Genomic DNA, 20,284 nt, shown 5'->3' with positions numbered 1-20,284 from the left:
AAGTATGTGTTACTATATATTTGAATAAGTAAGGTTTAGTGTTTATAACTTTGTAGTTGAGGAAATGGGAGTGTGATTGATTCTCTGCATAACTGACTAGGTGTTTGAGTAACTCTGTGGATGAGTGTCGGTGTGTAAGTGTCTGTATAGGTGTATGACTGGATATGATAGTGTTATATTGATGAGTGACCGTATGTATGAGTGATTGTATGGGTGAATGAGTGGATGTGTGTGAAGACCTAGAAATCAGTGAGTGCGTATGTTGTTACTGGTATTGGTGTATCAATAATTTTAGGAATGGTAGTTTGTATTTAACAGTGGGTGTATCAAAGGTTAGATTAGAGTGTGAGGAGGTGCATCGTATTATGACATGGATGATGTCATCAGTGATGTCATCAGTGATGTCATTTGAGATGTCATCAGTGATATCATCAGTGATCTCACTGACAATGTCATGAATGATGTAATATGTGATATCATCAACAATGGATTGCGGGCGCGCGAGTTATAGTGAGTCCAACTAACTATAATGTGGGAATTTCAATGCTTTTGTATGAGTAAAATGTCCAGCTAACTATAACAGGTGTGAAACCTATGGTTTTTTCAGTGAATTTTAAAGGTTTTTTAAATGCTAATTCCTAACAATAATGAGTGTTAAACCTATGGTTTTTTCAGTGATATATATATATATATATATATATATATATATATATATATATATATATATATATATATATATATATATATATATATATATATATATATATATATATATATTACCTACTGGCCGTCGCCAGTAGGTAGTTATAGTTAGGACCTAGTTTCCATAGAAAATCCGCAACATTCTATTTGGAATAACGTTGGCACCGGTGGACGAATCCTCACGATATTCTCCAAGAAAATTGCCTGCTAAGCTCCGCTCCTTCCCTGAAAGTTTGGGGTTGTTTCATCAAGCAGGGGCCGAGAAAAAAGGGGGGTCCCAAAACATGTTTTCCCAATGCTATTTTCCATAGGACCTTTAGCCAGGGCTACAGCCCGAACGCCTGAACGGAATTACACCAAATTTGGCAAAAAGGTAGAGTTCGGTTTGCAGATTACGCTTTTTGTTAAATTGTGTAAATCCGTTCTTTTCTATAGGCGAGTACCGTACGCGTACCTTCCCGAGCACGAGCTAAATGCTAATTGGCTGTCAAAACTCCAAACCAGGAAGTGTTGGCAGCCATCTTGTGCCTTGGTAGAACGAGGCACAAGAAAGCAGTGAAACAAAGGTTGAAAACACGCAAAGGGGGCAAGGTAGAAACACCCTGACCCCCTAGACCTGCTCAGGTTCCGGTCTGCTTTTTTTTAAATTAGCCCTCGGGGGGACCAAATCCCTAGGGCATTATGTCAAAAGTGTGGGGGGCCCAATCCCCCCACACTGCCCCGGCGACCACCACCCCCGGGGCTTTGAATAAAATTTAAAAAAAAACCTGTGTGGGGGGCTCAAGCCCCCCCACATGCCCCGGGGACCGCCACCTCCCCGGGGCACTAATATTTAAAACAGGGGGTCTGTGATGGACCCCCCAGCCTGGATGACCACCACCCCCTGGGGCCTTACAATTGTTGGGAGGGGGGCCACATGGCCCCCCTCCTGGACCCCTTGATGGCCCTGGGAACCGCCACCCCCAGGGCTGGATCCTGCAGTGTCCCGGGGTGCCTATCCCCAGGACACTGCTGTTTGGTATGGTAGGGCGGGAGCCTCGCGCCTCCCGCCCTACCATAGCAAACCTCTTTGGTTTTTGGAAGAGAGAGCAGGAAACCTGCTCTCTCTTCCAAAAACCAAAGACTATTTCTTTTCTGCATGGGAAGCAGCATTTTAGCTGCTCCCCATGCAGAAAAGCAATGCCTGCTCCTGCAGGATGCGGGGAGCTGGCAGGGACCATGGGGGGCTTGGGGACCCCACCACGACCCCAAACGAGGAGGGCCAGGCCCCGGGGGATGGGGTGCCTGAGGCAAGAAGTGGCTTGGGAGGGGGGCCTCGCGGCCCCACTCCCAAAAATAAAATTAATATATTTTTTTTAAGAAGGCCGGCCCCGGGGGATGGGGTCCCTGGGACCTTAAGGGGGGCCCCCCACACAAAATAATAAAAGAAAAGTTGGCCATGTCCCAGGGGATGGGGTCCCAGGGGCCGGAATTGGCCATGGGAGGGGCGCCACACTGCCCCCTTCCCATTCAAAAATAAAAAAAATAAAAACTGGGGGGAGGCCCTTGGGGATGGGGTCCCCAGGGCCAAAAAAAAAGAAGGGGGGCTACACAGACCTCCTTCTTAAAAGTATTTTTTTTTCAAACAGGATTGGGAGGAGGCCACCCCCCCTCCCTGCACCTCTCTGCAAACGCACCCCCTGGAGCATTTGCAGAGGTGGAACTAATTCCAATTGCATACTGGGGGCCCCTGGGGGCCAACTAGCCCACCAGGAGGCTCCAGTATGGGCCAGGGGGCTCCCTTGCAGAGAGGTGTAATGAGGCCACAGCCCTTTTTACATCTCTCTGCAACACAGCCCCCTGATGCATACTGGAGGTTGCTGGTGGGCTTGTTGGCCCCCAGGGACCCCAGTATGCAAGGGGAATTAGTTCCCCCTCTGAAAAAGCGCCAGGGGACTGCGTTGCAGAGAGGTGTAAAAAGGGGCGTGGCCTGGCATGGGTGTGAATTCAGGAGGGGTAGTGTAAAAATTCAGGACAAAGGGTCAAAATTCAGGACCAAAATTCAGGACGGAGGGCCAAAATTCAGGACAAAAATTCGGTCCAAACATCACGTTTTACTGACACTACAAATTAGGTTGTGCAATAGTATGTAAGTAAATATACAACAAACATAAGTACAAGTCAAAGTAAGTTTATGTTAGGTTAAAAAGTAGTACAGCACACCAAGTGAAATTTGACCACAGAAATAAAAGTCTTGACACCTGTAATATTAGTTTTGGTGCTAGCATTTGAAATTGTGTTTTTTCTCAGAACTAGCACACTTCAGAAGTTCTTTGTTCTTACAAGGTAATTGGTAGAAGTCTGCACACAAATGTTTCATGTTCACCTGGATCTGCAATTCTGCCTTAACAAAATCGACATCACACCTATTTCGTGTGTCAGTCCAGGAGAACTTCAACTGAGAAAAAATCCTTTCAGTAGATGCATTACTGCCTGACAAACTAAGTGTGAATGATATTATTTTTTTTATGCTGGGGACATCACAAGGCAACTTGAACAAAACATTCAGCCATTTCTGCACACATGGCAAGTCTGTGCCTGTCACAGCTCGCATAGCGGGAACAATTACACTGTATTCATTAAATAAATGTTGCAGTTCCAAATGCTGGGTCAAGGGGACTGCATCGGCAGCTTTGCAGAGCTGCTGGAAAGTGAGAGGTTCTCTTAAGCAGCATCGTTCTATTGCTGCCAAATAATGGCTCTCTGAAAAATCAAACCATTTTTCTAAGTACTTTAAGGAGCGCTACAAAAATTTCAATAAATCGCCCTTCATGTTTGCGCTCAACTCCAAATCATGGGACACTAAATAGCTGTGTACTCAGAAACCAAAGAACAGATTCTCCACTATGTCCTTAAAGTTGTTTCTTAATATTTTGAAGATGCCTGGTACCTCTGGGGCACTCAGCTCATCCTTCTCCAGCTGCGGGATACAAGTGTTAAAAATGACCAAAATGTCATGCACAAAAAAAAGATAAACCTCACCTTGTGACATAGTGGCCTCCCCACTTTCAAGTCCTAGAAAATCACATATTGCTCTGGGTGTTTTTTCCGGCCCAAGGGAAAGGAAATAAGATTTTAGTGCTTCCCAGCACGTCAACAGTCGCGCAATGGCTGGGAACAACGTGAGCCACCGTGTTGGGACATGCCGAAACAAAGGCTGCCACTCTAGGTCTACAAAAGCGATAAACTCTTTCAACTCCGCTGTCCGCTTTGCGGAAGAAGAGAAATGGCTGTAGACTTTTAGAACAAAAGATTCTACATCCATTGAAAGTCTATTAATAGCATGTTTAGCACAGTTATGTAGGATATAGGCAGAACAGTTTGCAGGCAGAATGTCTGCATTTGCTCCCTTCAAGAGCTGGACACAGAATGATGTTGTCCATAGTTGACACTTGCGTTGTCCCCACAGTATGCCGCGACGTGCTCCATTTTCAAACCATGGTTGTGTAATTTTGTGGTGATCTGCTGTGCAATAGCTGTAGCAGTCTCTGCTGCATCCTCGTAGAAATCCAGCAGAGTCTAGGCCATACCGGAGGTGAAATTAAAGTGCCGGAACAAAAGTGGGTAGAGTTTAATGTTACCTTTGTTTGAGGCATTACTGCAAACGGAAAAATAATCATCTTTTGAGTCTTCTGGTGCTTGCTGCAACGATAGAGGTGCAAGCACATTCACAGTGATGCTTGATGCCTTTGTGCGGCCACAGGATGCTTTCATCGCAATGGAGGAGTCTGGGTACATTATTTTGCTGAGCTTGATGCCACAATCCAGGGAGCGGTAGGAGATGTGATGCTTCACAGTATGGTACACCTGAGTCAACTCAGCAGCTGTGACCTAAAATGTCAAAAAAGAATACACAGAGGTATAGGTGCACAAAGAAAATCTCTATTGGTGAAGAAAACAGTGGCCACAATGGTGTTTAGAACTGCAAATTTAAACTAAAGTTTCAGCTGGTAACCCAAAAGCAATTACGATGTGCTCTTATTATAAACAGAGTGAGAAACGCGCAGTAAAAGCAAAATGACTTGGCAAACACTGCTGCACATTTAAAGAAAGTAACAGTAAATTGTTAGATTGCTCACCTATTCAGTTTGGGAGTCTTAGAGTTTGACAAAGCAAGAAGAGTGTACAAGAATTACATAAAATCTATGTCACATTATGATGAAGCAAGCAATGACTTACTTTGGATATTTCTGGCTGGAAGCTTGGTTGCAGGTAAGATGAAATTGAGGCCATCTTCGCCCTGCCTGAGGCATTTTTCTTATGCTGTGCTACTGCCTCATGGGTTTTGATATCACGCTCTCCTCCATGGGCAATGGAAAGGTCTTTATTGCAGAGGTTGCACCTGGCCTTGTACACTTCTTCTGAAACCTTGTGGATGTTGCGGTGTGAAAGTTCCCATTCTGGTCTGTACTTCACAAAGCGCTTTTTTGCTCGTTTCTTGGGTGGCTCGTGCATGGAGTTTGCCTGTGATGTAGATGTTGCATCCGAATATTGCTCGCTCTCCAATGTGAAGAATTCCTCTGCAGCACCTTCGGCTGACTCGTAATCCGACATTGTATTTTATACCTTAAAGTACTCTGTAAAATACCCAACACATTTGCTTGTATATTCATACTGTATTCAACGACGAAAATAAAACATAACAGGCGCTTACTTTCCTCTTTCTCACTGGATTGCCCCCTCACCAATCCTGGTAATGGTGGAATATAAGGACTTTGATGAAGCCCAATAAGTCTTAGAGGCTCCGTCTAACCAGGCCCAGTGTTAAGATGAAAGCTCAAGTGAAGACACACATGCATTAGGGTAAACTTTATAAAAGGGTGTACTTACATATGGCATGACCTACCCCATAAATCCCTAGTCGACTATAGAGTAGGGGTGTTAACCCTACATATAAGTCCCTAGTATATAATAGGGCCTGCATTAGGGTAAACTATATAAAAGGGTGCACTTACATTTGGCATGAACTATCCTATAAATCCCTAGTAGATTATAGTATAAAACAGGGTCTGGCTGTTTTGAGGCCAGCAGCCCTTTCTGCACGTGCTTGTGTGCACTGCTGAGTGCCTGAGGCCAAAGTACTACTGCACTTTTCATAAATTGCCACCCCCCAAAAAATACCCCATAAACGTCCACCTTGTAGGCTCTGTTAACCTCCCACTCACTGTATCACCTTTTGTGGAGCAGATTTAGTAAATGGCATGAAATAGATTGAGCGAATGGAAAAACGGACTGCAGCCCCATTTTTACATCAAGTCCACAATAAAAAATATTGTGATGCTATGCACTGAAGTTGGAAGGGAATCACAGCAGTTTAGGTGAGGTCGACAAGCAGCAGGAAGGAAAAACATCCTTAGGTATAAGTAAGAAAAGTTCAGGGTAAGACTCAGTACTATGCAAAAAGAGCATGCTCTCCCACAATACATCTTTGAGATCAAAAAATGCAACTTTCTCAAAGCTTAGCAATCCAAAAATAACATCCATTTGTAGTGCCATCTCACTACAGGAGTATGTATGTTGGGTTTACGGCAAATAAATTAAGGCATTCCGGACAGTGTAACGCTGGGTTGCAAGTGGCATATTCATATGTAACATTAGTGACCCGCTGCTGAATTTATAATATTGAAAACACACATCACTATCCTGGCCTGAACAGTAGCTGTAAACTCATTTACAATTTGTACCAGCCTGCCTGTTTCAGTGACCTCGCAAATAGGGCATCAAAGAGCTGAAATTGATAATAAATTCAAAGGTGTTGTGAAGATTGACGCCCCAAAATCCTTAAGATGCGTCGTGGAATTGCTCAAGGGAGAATATAGTAGGACAGCATATGAAAATAAGAATAATCACAACCGAACGTATTGCAACTCAACCTAAGCAAATAAAAAATAGAATTAAACATCACCAACAACGTTCAACGTGCCACCGCAACCAAAAATAACTCCACATACTGAGTGCCTAAAGTAATGCAACTTAGCACTCTAGTGAGCGCAATGTAATGAGTTTGATACAGCCATGCTATGCTATATTAAACTCATAACATTGCGCTGACTAGAGTGCTTTGTTGCCTTACTTTAGGCACTGAGTATGTGGAGTTTTTTTTTTGGTTGAGGTGACAACTTCTGCATGTTACTATCACGCACATGATTCGGCCTAAACCTAATACTGTGACTGGAGAGTCAGCTGTTTTAGGCTGATCTGGTCACCAGAGGCTGAAGCATAGGAGAATCACAGCATTTGTAAAACTGAAATGTTTAAACAAACTTAGACAAACGTGGGATAAGAAGTCAGAGGCGGACTTGCCTACAGGGACATTTTATGTTTTCACCTTAATTGTGCCAGTACCTTAACATATTCTTAATTGAACACTGTCTCCTCTATTTATAAAACTCTATTTATTTATTGCCTGAGTTCTGCATACATTGTCTGACCCTGGGCATGTGCAATTTCTTTCTGTTCTTGTGACTTAGTGCTGTAACAGGCAGTGCTTGTTTCCATACTCAGTGCTAACATAGATTGGAGAAAACCTCTGTGTTATCCATATCTGTGCATTTAAATAATAAGACAAATATGAATAGGAGGAATTTACTAAAAATGTTGAGGGGGGTGCTGTGCTGGTTCTCGTTCTTTAGGGAGTAGACCTTTTAAGGACACAGCCTATAAAATGGTGTTGTCCTAATCACGCACATTACTACTTTGTAAGTTACGTAAATGAGGGCAACCCATTAACATTATTGCAAGGCATGAGTCCATTTCACCTGCAGGATGGACCTGTGTCTTTTGTTCATTTTGTTCCAAACATATCTTCTCTTGAATATTTATATCACGAGGGGCACTTTCATCTCCGTAGGAGGGTTGTGTATTTGGAAAGTGATCTGCACCTGGGACTTCTCATTTACAACATGCAGCTGGGCGGTGGAGAAGTAAAAATGAGTGGTGAACGGGTTCCCTCTCTTTGTAACCTCTGTGCTGTTAACTGAAGGTAAATTCTGTTAAGCTGCAATGCCATTTTCAGGGACCAGGACTTATTATTCATCATATTTGTGCCAGAGCAAAAGAGCTAAGCAGAAAAGGGAGGAAGAGAAAACCAGGAAACCAGTGACAAAGGGAGAAAGCGGGTAATACAAAGAATATTCAAGTGTAAGTAGACAGGAAGTTTCAGGGGTGGAAGAAAGAGTCAGGAGGTGGAATCAAAACTAGCAGCTTGGTATTCTGCAACCACAGCATTGGGCAGCGCTAGCAGTGGGCCCCTATAAAAAAAGCCGTACACTTCTGCACTTGAATTTTTTTTTAGGAAACACTGTATGTCCGCTTCAGTGTAGAATAGGATTGCCTTTAGCACTCTGCAAAGACGTGCCTGACTCGGTCAATCATATATTCTTTTTTAGGGTCTTTATTTGATTTCCGTGTAAACTTCTGTACGATTACAGTACAACCAATTATTGCAATTCCTTTTATTTACGCATCAAATAACTGAGTATTTTAGACAAATATATTAAACTCTTATAGGAATAGGTTTCTTGATCCGCCCCTTCTCGGTGAACCTCCAGCAAATGGCAGGAAGGTTGGGAAGTATTAAATAAATAAATAAGAGATTATAGGAAGAAAAGCAGACATCGCAGTTTAGATCACCCACAGGGTGTGCTCCACCTTTTATTCTTCGCGTGGTTGAAATATTGAGTATCATCGAGTTTGGGAATCGTAAAAAATGCGTTTACTAAGCTATGCAGCTGATAGCATGAAAATAGTTGGTAGAAAACATTAAAAGACAACGAGGGGCAGATTTATGAAAGGCTTGCGCCACGTTTACGCCGCCGTTGCGTGACGCAACGGCACGGAAACGTGGTGTATCCTTGCGCCCTATTTACAATGTGACGCATCTAGGAGTTGCGTCACGTTGTATAGCACTGCGCCATGAGGAGGTGTTCCTGCGCAGGGGGGGCGTTCCTGCGCAGAAACGCCTCCTGAAAGTGGCTGAGTGAAATCTATGAGATTTCACTCAGTCACTTTCAGGGCAATGCTGCGTCAAAACCCTGCGCCTGCTTGAAGCAGGCATAAGGCTTGAGGCAGCATTGAAAGAATAGGCCCCCCCCAGAGCATTGCTGGAGCTGCATCGCGCTTGCGACGCAACTCTAGCAATGCGCCACATTTCCGGCACAGATGCGTCACGCATCTGTGCCGTTTTTGCCCCATGGTGCGCCGCATCATAAATGCAGCGCACCATGGGTGGCGTAGCTGTGGCGCACTGTGGCGCATGTTAACTGGCGCATCCCTCGGGATGCGCCAGTTAACATAAATCTGCCCCCAAGTTTTTAGGTTATATATGTATCTCTACCAAAAAAAATAAATTTGTCAGGATGCAGCTGCAACTATTATGCATCAGTTTGCGAATCCTGGAATAATCAGGAAGAGGGACAAGAAAAGACAGTTGCGAAATGGATTTCTTAATGGGACATACAAAATGTGTTCCTGTTTGTCGAAATAGGTAATTCTCGTGCGGTTTTGAGTTTCTGAGTGGTCAGATGGGCAGAGCGACCAAGAAGACCATGGGCCCGGCATCAGGGAAACAGGAGAGGCAAGTGGGACTATCACAGGTGTCACCACTGAAAGGATTTATGCAGACCCCAGCGTTAACACCAAGCACATTAAATTAATCGAGAGCAGGGTGTGCTTTTAAACTCCATTATCATTTTACTGGTAAAACATTAAGAAAATGTGCCGATACTTTTTCTGGAAAAAAATGTACATACGCCAATACCACATTTAAAAAAATGTTCGCATAAACAGTACGACTGAAGTAAAATTCAAATTATGCTCATGATAAAATTCAACACATTTTTTACCTGTTTTTGCGCTTTGTATTTGGATTTTATAGAACATATATTAACTCAAACAACTGTTTGAACTTACCGATCACCAAATTGAAATGCGATGGTGTTTGCTGGGTCGGCGGGTCCACGGTAGACTGGTGGGGATTCCGGTCCGGGTCTTCCTCCTCTGGAAGCCTTGCAGTAGCAGCACACGGGAGCCTACAGGTCAGGGGTCGAGTCCAGGTCCTGGAAAATTTAAAAAAGGTAATGGCTCGAAACATGCTCTGCACGTCCAGAAGTACCATGGCTGGGTACTCTAAAGCTGTTTCCATTGGCCCTGAATCAGTGCCAATGAGAACATGCCTGCAGGTGTACCAGTGAGCTCTAGGATTGGCTGACGGCTTTCAAGCCAATCCTAGATCGCTTAGTTAGTTCTCTACCGCAAACATTGGAGCAATGGTTGGCAAAAAAAGGCATATGATTGGCTGTCAAGCAACAGCAGCTAAAATTACGGACAAATGGCGTCCGTTAAAGAAACCTTTACGGCCAACGGACAGACAGACGAAATGACGGACTGTCCGTGAAAATTACGGACGGTTGGTCAGCCTACTCTGCAACGCAGTCCCCTGGCGCATACTGGAGGTTCCTGGTGGGCTAGTTGGCCCCCATGGACCTCCAGTGTGCAAGGGGAATTCGTTCCCCCTCTGCAAACACGCCAGGGGGCTGTGTTGCAGAGAGGTGTAATGAGGCCACGCCCCTTTTTACACGTCTCTGCAATGCAGCCCCTGGCGCATACTGGAGGTTTCTGGTGGGCCAGGGACCCCCAGTATGCAAGGGGACTTAATCCCCCAACTTAGAACACAATATGGGGCGTGTTTGCACCGTGGTGAAGGTAGGGGGCGGGGCTAGAGGTGATATGTGTGCAAACATGCCCTGTGGCGCGTTTTAAGTTGGGGAATTAATTCTTCTTCAATCCAGAGGTCCCCTAGGGGCCACTAGTCCAACAGGTACCTCCAGTAAGCACCACGGAGCTGCGTTGCAGAGTGTTGTAAAAAGGGGGCATGCCCACTGAACACCTGTCTGCAACGCAGCTCCCTGGCGCATACTGGAGGTACCTGGTGGGCTAGTTGGCTCACAGAGGACCTCAGGATTGAAGAGGAATTAATTCCCCACCCTAAAACGTGCCACAGGGCGTGTTTGCACACATGTTACCGCAGGCCTCGCCCCCTTCCTTCACTATTGAGAAAAATATTCCTGTAAAATCACCCGAACTACGAATTCCGATTTACTCACCTGTTATCACAAGAGACGTCAGTGCTGCATCATTGAGCGCACTACTGATCCTGAAAAGTTATTCTAACCATACTTACAGTAACTTGAATTTCCTTCCATGAGCTAACATTGACTGGTTTCACTTGGAAATTTTTTTAAGTGTGGAGTTTTGGAACTTTTTAAAAATTCCTTTAAAATCAGCCGAACTACGAATTCTGATTTACTCACCTGTTATCAGGAGAGGCCTCAGTGCTGCATCTTTCGGTCCACTACTGATCCTGAAAAGTAATTGTAACCATACTTACAGTAACTTGAATTTCCTTCCATAGGCTATCATTGACTGGTTTCACTTGGAAATTTTTCTGTGTGGAGTTTTGGAACATTAAAAAATTCCTCAAAAATCAGCCGAACTACGAATTCCGATTTACTCACCTGTTATCAGGACAGACCTCAGTGCTGCATCGTTCAGCCCACTATTGATCCTGAAAAGCAATTCTAATCGTAGTTACAGTAACTTGAAATTCCTTCCATAGGCTAACATTGACTGGTTTCACTTGGAAATTCTTCTAAGTGTAGAGTTTTGGAACTTAAAAAAATTCCTCAAAAATCAGCCGAACTACGAATTCCGAGTTACTTGACTGTTATCAGGAGAGACCTCAGTGATGCATTTTTCAGCCCACTACTGATCCTGAGAAGTAATTCTAACCATACTTATAGTAACTTGAATTTCCTTCGATAGGATATCATTGCCTGCTATATCAAATCTATATAGATTTAAAAAATATAAATATATATATATATATATCAATTTCAATATTTTAAAAAACATTTATTTTTCAATTTATATAAAAAATATGTAATGTAATTTAAAAAATAAAATATCTAAAAATAAAGAATTTAAAATAATGTAGTAAATCATTATAAAAAATAACAATTAATACATTTAAAAATAATCATTTACAAAACTTTTGAAATTCACTGAAAAAAACATAGGTTTCATCCACGTTATAGTTAGGAATTAGCATTTTAAAACCTTAGAAATTCATTGAAAAAACCATAGGTTTCAGCCACATTAAAGTTAGGAATTAGCATTTAATAAACCTTAGCAATTCAGTGAAAAAACCATAGGTTTCATACATGTTATAGATAGCTGGACATTTCACTCATACAAAACCATTGAAATTCCTCCGTTATAGTTAGTTCAGCTAACTATAACTCGCGCGCCCTCAATGCACTGATGATGACGTCACGTATTACATCACTCAAGACATGGTCAGTGACATCACTCATGACATCACTGATGACATCTCAAATGTCACCACTGATGACATCATGACGTCACTGATTAAATAATCCTTGTGAAAGTGTGGGGGACCTCCACTCAGCGTAATATAACCCTTGATACACCCATTCAAAAATAGAAACTAAAACTTTAAAAAAAATGGAGATACCAATACCAGTTAGAACAACCTATTCAGTAATTCCAAAATCTACATACACATCCACTCATTCACCAACCGTTCTATATAGTCACTCATACATGTGCTCACTCATCATATGTACTCATACACCTATACATCCTGTTACACACTGACACTCATCCATAGAATTTCTCACACACATACTGACACATGCAAATAAACTATCAAACATCCATTTATTTGCATATACAGCTATACACACACCACTACACTTACTTTTACAGAAACGTACACATACTTATTCTCTTAAACAATCACTTATTGAAACACATACTTGTTTATACAGGAACTCGTCCAATCTCTCACTCTCACATATAATCACTAATATACATCAATACTCACATATACTAGAATAAAACATATGTAGTTACTCATAAAGATACTATTGAGACAGTCATTCACTCACTAACACACCCATACACACACTCATCCACCCATACAGTCCTGCACACATGCTGTCTTCAAAACACATACAAACAGTGAGTCACTCATTCATGCATCTATACGCTAAGTAATATCCCCCACCGAACCATACAGACACTCATACTGATACTCAAAAAACAAACTAATAACCCATATACACACTCATGTAGCTTCTCACCAACCCATGCAGCCACTTATAGATAAAGTGAGACACTGATACAGCTATTTACATATTTAAACATTACTTGCTAATACATGTATTCACTAAGATACACTTAATAAGTCAGGTATGCAATCATTTTTACAAAAGAAAATCCATTCAGACACTTATTTACCCATGTTTTCTTCAATTGACCTTTAGATATATATATATAAAAAATATTTATTTTTCAGAAAGACACACATTCACTGGATGATGTCATCAGTGATGTCATGAGTGATGTCACTGACCATGTCTTGAGTGATGTAATATGTGATGTCATCAGCAGTGCATTGCGGGTGCGCGAGTTATAGTTAGCTGAACTAACTATAACGGGGGAATTTCAATAGTTTTGTATGAGTGAAATATCCAGCTAACTATAACATGTATGAAACCTATGCTTTTTTCAGTGAATTTCTAAGGTTTTTTAAATGCTGATTCCTACTATAACGTGGCTGAAACCTATGTTTTTTTCAGTGAATATATATATATATATATATATATATATATATATATATCCTCACAAATTGTTTGCCCATTTAGAAAAGCCACACGCAGGTAGGTAAACTCACGTTTATTGAAAGAAGCTGCAAAGCGCTGGGAGGGAGTCTTAACCAGAAGTTCCAAGCTGCCTAACGCGTTTCATGCTTTGACCGCATTTCATCAGAGGCATAATAGTTCACCACAAGCAGCATTCAGCATTTATTGAACAGCAACCACGTGCCCTGGTGGGCGTGGCTCAGGCCGAGCCTCCTGGTCTTAGTAGTTCATCAGGTATTACTCCAGTGAGTGGCTTGCTCGTCGTGTAAACAAATTGCAAAAATTAAAACCAAGTGGGTCTGGAAAGCTTCCCCGGTACAGCGCCTGCACAATACGACTTCCCAACACGACCTTCCTGCCCTCGATGTGCTGCATCATGTGACAAGTGCACAGGTCCACACAGTTATGGCAGGGCTTTTCTCCGACCGGGACCGGCCGTAAAACATCCTCATGAATTGTTTGCCCATTTAGAAAAGCCACACGCAGGTAGGTAAACTCACGTTTATTGAAAGAAGCTGCAAAGCGCTGGGAGGGAGTCTTAACCAGAAGTTCCAAGCTGCCTAACGCGTTTAAGACTTCCTCCCAGTGCTTTGCAGCTTCTTTCAATAAACGTGAGTTTACCTACCTGCGTGTGATATATATCACTCCGCGTCTAATGCATTCGCCCTCCAAAACACGGACACTGACCCAAGTTTCCATTTATTGTTATCTGTTTATTCGCTGTGTCGCCATGACGTTTCAGCTCCAAAGAGCCTTGATCACATGACACTTAATACTTCCTTCTGAACATTTTTAAAGTGACAGGTGCGTGAAAAAAAAACATTGCTTTTCATGTTTTTTTTCATAGACATAGAAGTTAAGCATTATTACATGGCATATGTTTGTATTTGCATCTCAATGACAGTTGAATTTCAATTGATTATTTCATAACTTTTCATTAAGGTATAATACCTTAAATCCTTTAAAACCGTTCAAAAAACAGTATTTACAAACATTGAACGTGTAAAGAAAGATTTCACCTTCTTCGCCAAAGGTTATACATGCACATCCTTAATATATGATTCCTAATGGAAACATCATAATTTCTGTATAATACACTATGAGCTGTGGGATAGATGCACTACAATCCCTGTATGTGCTTAATAGTCTGTGTCTATCTTGTCTGAAAGTGCTAGTGTAAGTGAATGAAAATTAAAAGTGTATAAGTGCGATAAAATCCGTGCAACTCCAACCTGTTTAAAAAAAACCCTGTTTCTTGTTTGGAAAGAACAGAGTCAGTGTGGTTCATCATTCATGCCCTGTTGGATATTTACTGTGCGGGTTCAAAGTAATGTCCTAATCATATAGGTTTATCATAGTATGTGATATCGTTGTATAGATCCAAATGGTCCATAGCTATTCCCTTGATATTCATTTAAATATAAGGAAACCATCAGTGCAATATCAAGCATAATAAATACTTATATAAATATATTCACTGACAAAAACATGTTAACAAACAAAATGCTAGAAATTCTATGACTAATTACTAGTACAGAAAGAATAGGTATTTAACATATGCTGTAGCTTAGTATATATCTTTAAGTTCCAGAAACATTTATGAAACACTTACAATCACCGGAGGATGTAATCAGTGATGTCATTTGAGATGTCATCATTGATTTCGCTCACCATGTCATGATTGATGTATTATGTGAGGTCATAAGCAATGCATTGTGGGGGTTATAAGTTATGGTTAGCTCCGGTAACTGTAACTGCTAAATTTCTATGGTGTTGTATGAGTGAAATCTGAGTCTAAACATAATGCCCCTGTAACCTTTGTGTTTTCAGTGAATTTCCACTTATTTTTAAAATCTATTTGTTAACTATAATGTCACTGTAACCTTTAGTTTGTTAAGTGGATTTCTAAAGTTTTTACATGGTATTTCCTTACTGTAACCTTTAAGAGTGAGTTTGTCAGTGAGTGCATGAGTGTCTCAGTAGGGGTGTGAGTGAATGTGTGAGGGTATCAAGAGGTGTGTGAGGGGGTGTGTGAGTGCCTGAGTAGGTATATGAGTGAGTGCAAGAGAGTCTGAGGGAGTGTCCCAGGGATTCTGTGAGTGGGTTTGAAAGTGTCTGAGTAGAGGTCTGAGAGCCTCTGTATGTGAGTCAGTCTGTGAGTGAGTGAGTGCACGAGTGTCTGAGTGGGTCTGTGAGTAGGTGTGTGAGTCTCTGAGCGGGTGCATGATTGTCTCAGTAAGTGTCTCAGTACGTCTGTGAGAGTTTCTGATTAGGTTCGTGAGTGCCTCTGCGAATGTGTGAGTCAATTTGTAAGTGAGTGCATGAGTGTCTGAGCAGGTTTGTGAGTGGATGAGTGAGTATCTGAATGGCTGTCTGGGTTGATGTCTGAGTGGTTGTATGAGTGTCTGAGTGGGTTTTTGTGAGTGGGTGTCAGAGTGTCTGAGTGAATTGGCGGCTGCCTCCCTAACTATCTGAGTCAGTCTGTGAGTGAGGGCATGACTGTCTGAGTGGGTATGTAAGTGGGTGCATGATTCTCTAAGTGAATCTGTGTGTGTCTGTGAGTGATTACAAAAGTTTCCAAGTAGGTCTGTGAGTGAGTGCATGAGTTTCTGAATGGGTCTGTAATTGAGTGATTAAGTCTCTGAGGGGGTCTGTGAGAGAGTGCCTTTTCTGCTCATTTTTTTTACCCTATGTTTGACCTTTTCTGCTCATTTTCTGCTCTCTGTTTTTCCTTTTTCTGCCTGTTTTCTGCCCTCCTGTCCTGAGGAATCGTATACTAGTGTCAAAACAATCTCAGTTGGTTTAATAAAGTTGAACCACCAAGGGTATGATGTTGGTGAAGACGTGTTTGAAAGTGAAGTGAATGGGACTTTGTTCACTGACTTATTAGGGTTCCGGTGTTTTGTCATTTTGTGTGTGTTACAAGCGCATCATGGTTTTATTTTAGGACTTATTAGGGTTCCTGTGTTATTCACCATCGTGTCTGTTATAAGCTTGTTAGAAATACTTTTTACGAGGACTAAAACTCAGATTATTTTCCATTCGAATGTAATTTTCTATTCTACATCGTACCCCTGGTGGTTCTACTTTAATAAACCAATGGAGATTGTTTTGACACTAGTATACGATTACACTGGTCTGCCTTGAAGGACCCAATTCTGTGTTTTACATTACTTCGCTCGTGCTTTGACAAAGTCTAATGGAAGACGAAACACGTGTTGGCTGTTGTGTTGTTTGCTTTGGGAGATATCAACAAATAAAGAAAAATAAAGAAATGTTATCCATCTGAAGACACTGATTGATGTGGACTCTGTCATCGTAAAAGAATATAGGATTTGAGACAGTTGTTTCTCATGTTACAAGATTTATGAATGATTTGTTCTTTTGGACTATAACCTTGACAAAAACTTTATCTTCATGTGTTTGAAAGACTATAGGGTTTGCTGTACATTTTCTTCTTGGTTATGAAATTTTGTATACACAATTTTTAGGATTGTGTTTGAATTGCACCTCTTGGTAGTAGGTGTGTGAAGAAATAGCACCCCAAATATATAGAATAGCAATATACACTTTTTCACACATTTACTGCTCAATACTGAATATGCATTGATCGTGCGGTTCTATTCCTTTTTTAAGAAACACTACTACCAATCCTTGTTTTTGTAAAAATCCATGATTCTGTTCCCCGGTATCCAATTTAGGACCCCACAACCTGGTGGCATACATAATCATATTAAGTACACAGAGACATGGAGGCGCTAGGGGGCGCACAGCGGGATGGCTGTGTGATACCACAGCTCCACCGGACGACCGCGAAAATGGGTGTTTTTCCTGCCTAAATCCAGTAAAACCGACCGCAGACACTGAAAACGGGAGTGTGAACATCAAGGGCACAACATGGAGGAGCAAAACGTGATGGAAATATAAGCGGACTGCAGTTCACAATGAAAACGCGGCACTCACCGGACGGCAGCTGCATTTAAGATGGCGGCCGGCTCCAGCACTGTCCTGGACAAAGGACCGAAGCACTAGTGAGTACACCGGAGCCTGGCGTGAGAGTGGGACCAAGCAGCGCAGGTGGAAATTTGGGTGAAGGAAATAGCACGGACATCATTGCTGCCGGTGGTGAGGTCGCCCCACATCGCTCGACTTACCAACGGACCGAGCCGTAGCACAATCAAGATGGCGGCGCCCTGACGGTTACGGGCCTGAAGCTGATGAAACCAGCGGTGCTCGGCGGCCAAATTGCACATGAGCATGGTGATGGCCACCGCTACTCTGGACCACGGGGGAACTTGTGTGGCGATTCACTGTCGACGCCTGATGCGTGGGCTGTAGTGCAACTAACGTTAATGCAGGTACGCGCTGAGAAATCGGGGGTCCCCACGGCGCTGCAGAGGCTGGCTATTGCAGAGTGAGCTAGCGCAGGCTACAGGGTACAGTGAATTACTACCAGCACGGGAGGAGCGGCCTGCAGCCCCTCCGCGCACTCAAATGTACATACATCAACAAACTTCACGGCAGCACGGAGGCATAATGGAGGTGATTGCAAGACCAGTGAACATTGGCAGAGCTCTACACTCCTCACGCAACGTTGGTGAGCTAAGGGCCTAGGAGAGGATTGTCCGTCGGCCCTTGGGTAAGAACACGACCCGGACGGTCGGGGCACAAGCATTGCTGTACAGCTCAGGTAGCAGTGTATCGTAGAGCGCGACGACTGACATTGGGAGCAGTAAGTGGGTCCACATAAGCGCAGCATGCCAGTGAAAGCTGCGTAGTGAGGAAATCGGCGGGAAGCCACCCTTTGAAAAAAACGGGCTTGCAGAGGCCCCTAAGGCACAGTGGCGCAAGATCCCGGCGCTTATCAGAATCGGCTTTGTGATCAGGGCTAAGCATATAATCGCTTCCTTGTCAGGACTGTGGGCGAACTGCCGCTAAACGTATTAAGTGAGGACTGGACATATCATAGCACTCTCCACACCCACCAGCTGCCTACATCACGTTGCGGGGTGACACGGAGACCGGAGACACAGGGGACCCAGCCCAAGCGTGCAACACTCGGTCACACGACACCCCGCAGTCAAAACGGCAACATCAGACTGAGTCACCAGATCCTCACTCCAGGCTGCACAACCGAGGCCATCGCTCCAGGCAAAGATGGGCAAGCCTGATAAGCAGCAGCAAAAGATTTCATGTGAAAGCAGGAAAGCGCCTAAACCCACGGAACAGATGGCTGACGGAGATATGCCGGCCGACCTGGCGACTAATACCAACATGGAGAAAATACTGCTGGCCATACAGGCGAACCTACAGGACATTAACGGCAAACTGGACAACTTGACATGCAGGATGGACGGCATGTCTGCGAAACTAGAAAAGCATGGCGAAAGGTTGGACACGGCCGAAAATAGGATATCAACGGTGGAGGATGAATCACGCGCTATGTCCACTAAATGAACCGGCATGGAACGAGTCCTGTAGGTGATAAAGGCGAAGGAGGAGGAGTTGGAGGCGCGTTCCAGGCGCAACAATGTGCGCATCACGGGCCTTCCAGAATCGACAAACACCGGGCGCATGGAGGTGTACATAGAACAGTTGTGCAAGGATCTATTCGGCGCAGAAGCACTCTCTCCGATCTTCATCGTGGAGCGAGCTCACAGATCCCTCGCGCCTCGCCCGCCGCCGGGAGCTCCACCGCGGCCAATAGTGGCGAGGATTCTAAACTATTGTGACAGGGACACCATCTTGAGACTAGCCTGCGAGAAAGGTACGATCACTCATCAGGGGAACACTTTCAAATTTTATCCGGACCACACTGTCGCCGTACAACAAGCGAGGAAGGAATTTGCATCCGCGAAGGCCAAACTCAGAGATCTTAACATCAGCTACTCCATGCTGTACCCGGCCAGATTGAGGGTGTCTTGGGAGAGTAAAACAGTGCTGCTGTTCATGCCAAAAGCCGCACAGGAATTTGTAAAAAAGGTGCTGCAGCAAAATAAGGCGAACGCACGAGAGGAGCAGCACCTGGATTCGGACTGAAGGTGAAGGGCAGGTGGGGTGAACTACTTCAGGACGGTAAGATGTTGAATACTTGATCTGTGGATTGCTGTTCCCAATACCTGGTACACTTGTGGCTGCGATGGGAAGCCCCGGGTTCATTGTCCGGGGTCACATCTTGCAGCCAGCATTGACTGTTTGAAGTGGCTGCTGGCCTTCCAGACTTATGCTTTGTTTGATAACATGTGGGAACGTTAAGAATGGTAGCGCTTGGAACTGACCCGTTACATGGCCATGTGAACTGAGGTGCCAATACGCTCATGACTGTTGTGTTACTGTGCCTTAAGTCTAGACTTTAGAGGGCCCATTGTTGTTATACACTACACCATGACTAACAACCCTACCTTGTTACTCTCATGTACTTCTGATTTCACGAGGTCAGACACTGCTGGCTGACGGGTCGAGCTGACCGGCTGGAATGAGCACGCCCCCCTGGGTTGACATGATTGGCCCATGATTGTGCCACATTGCAGGATTAACGGTTGACATTTCTGTACATCGCATGGGCTGTTGTCAGCTTTTGGCTGTGGCATTGATGAACAGTGGTACTCACACTAACGGCCTGTAATTTATATGGGGTTCTCTATAGTCCTCTTTAATGAGGTGCTGTGAGAATGTCGACATCACCTGAAAACATGTATGTAAAGGTCTTACACACTGTTGTCCATATTACATGCCAGCCCTATCTGCTTAGCAACTGCACACCAAACTGGTTTGCTCGAAGAGTGAACTGCTGCTACTATTCACAGATTATGTCTGGG

The 20,284-nt window shown here is 43.5% G+C and overlaps 1 pseudogene; it reads right to left on the bottom strand.

Annotated features, from left to right (window-relative positions):
• Nucleotides 1-4,092: 4,092 nt before the first annotated feature.
• Nucleotides 4,093-5,295, bottom strand: LOC147668106 (uncharacterized; annotated as a pseudogene).
• Nucleotides 5,296-20,284: the final 14,989 nt, after the last annotated feature.

The sequence above is a fragment of the Lissotriton vulgaris genome, unplaced genomic scaffold (genome assembly GCF_964263255.1).
Source record: "Lissotriton vulgaris unplaced genomic scaffold, aLisVul1.2 SCAFFOLD_916, whole genome shotgun sequence".
In the NCBI taxonomy this organism is placed as follows: Eukaryota; Metazoa; Chordata; class Amphibia; order Caudata; family Salamandridae; genus Lissotriton; species Lissotriton vulgaris.
Note: the sequence above shows the minus strand (reverse complement) of the source record. Positions and strands in the feature narration are given on the sequence as shown.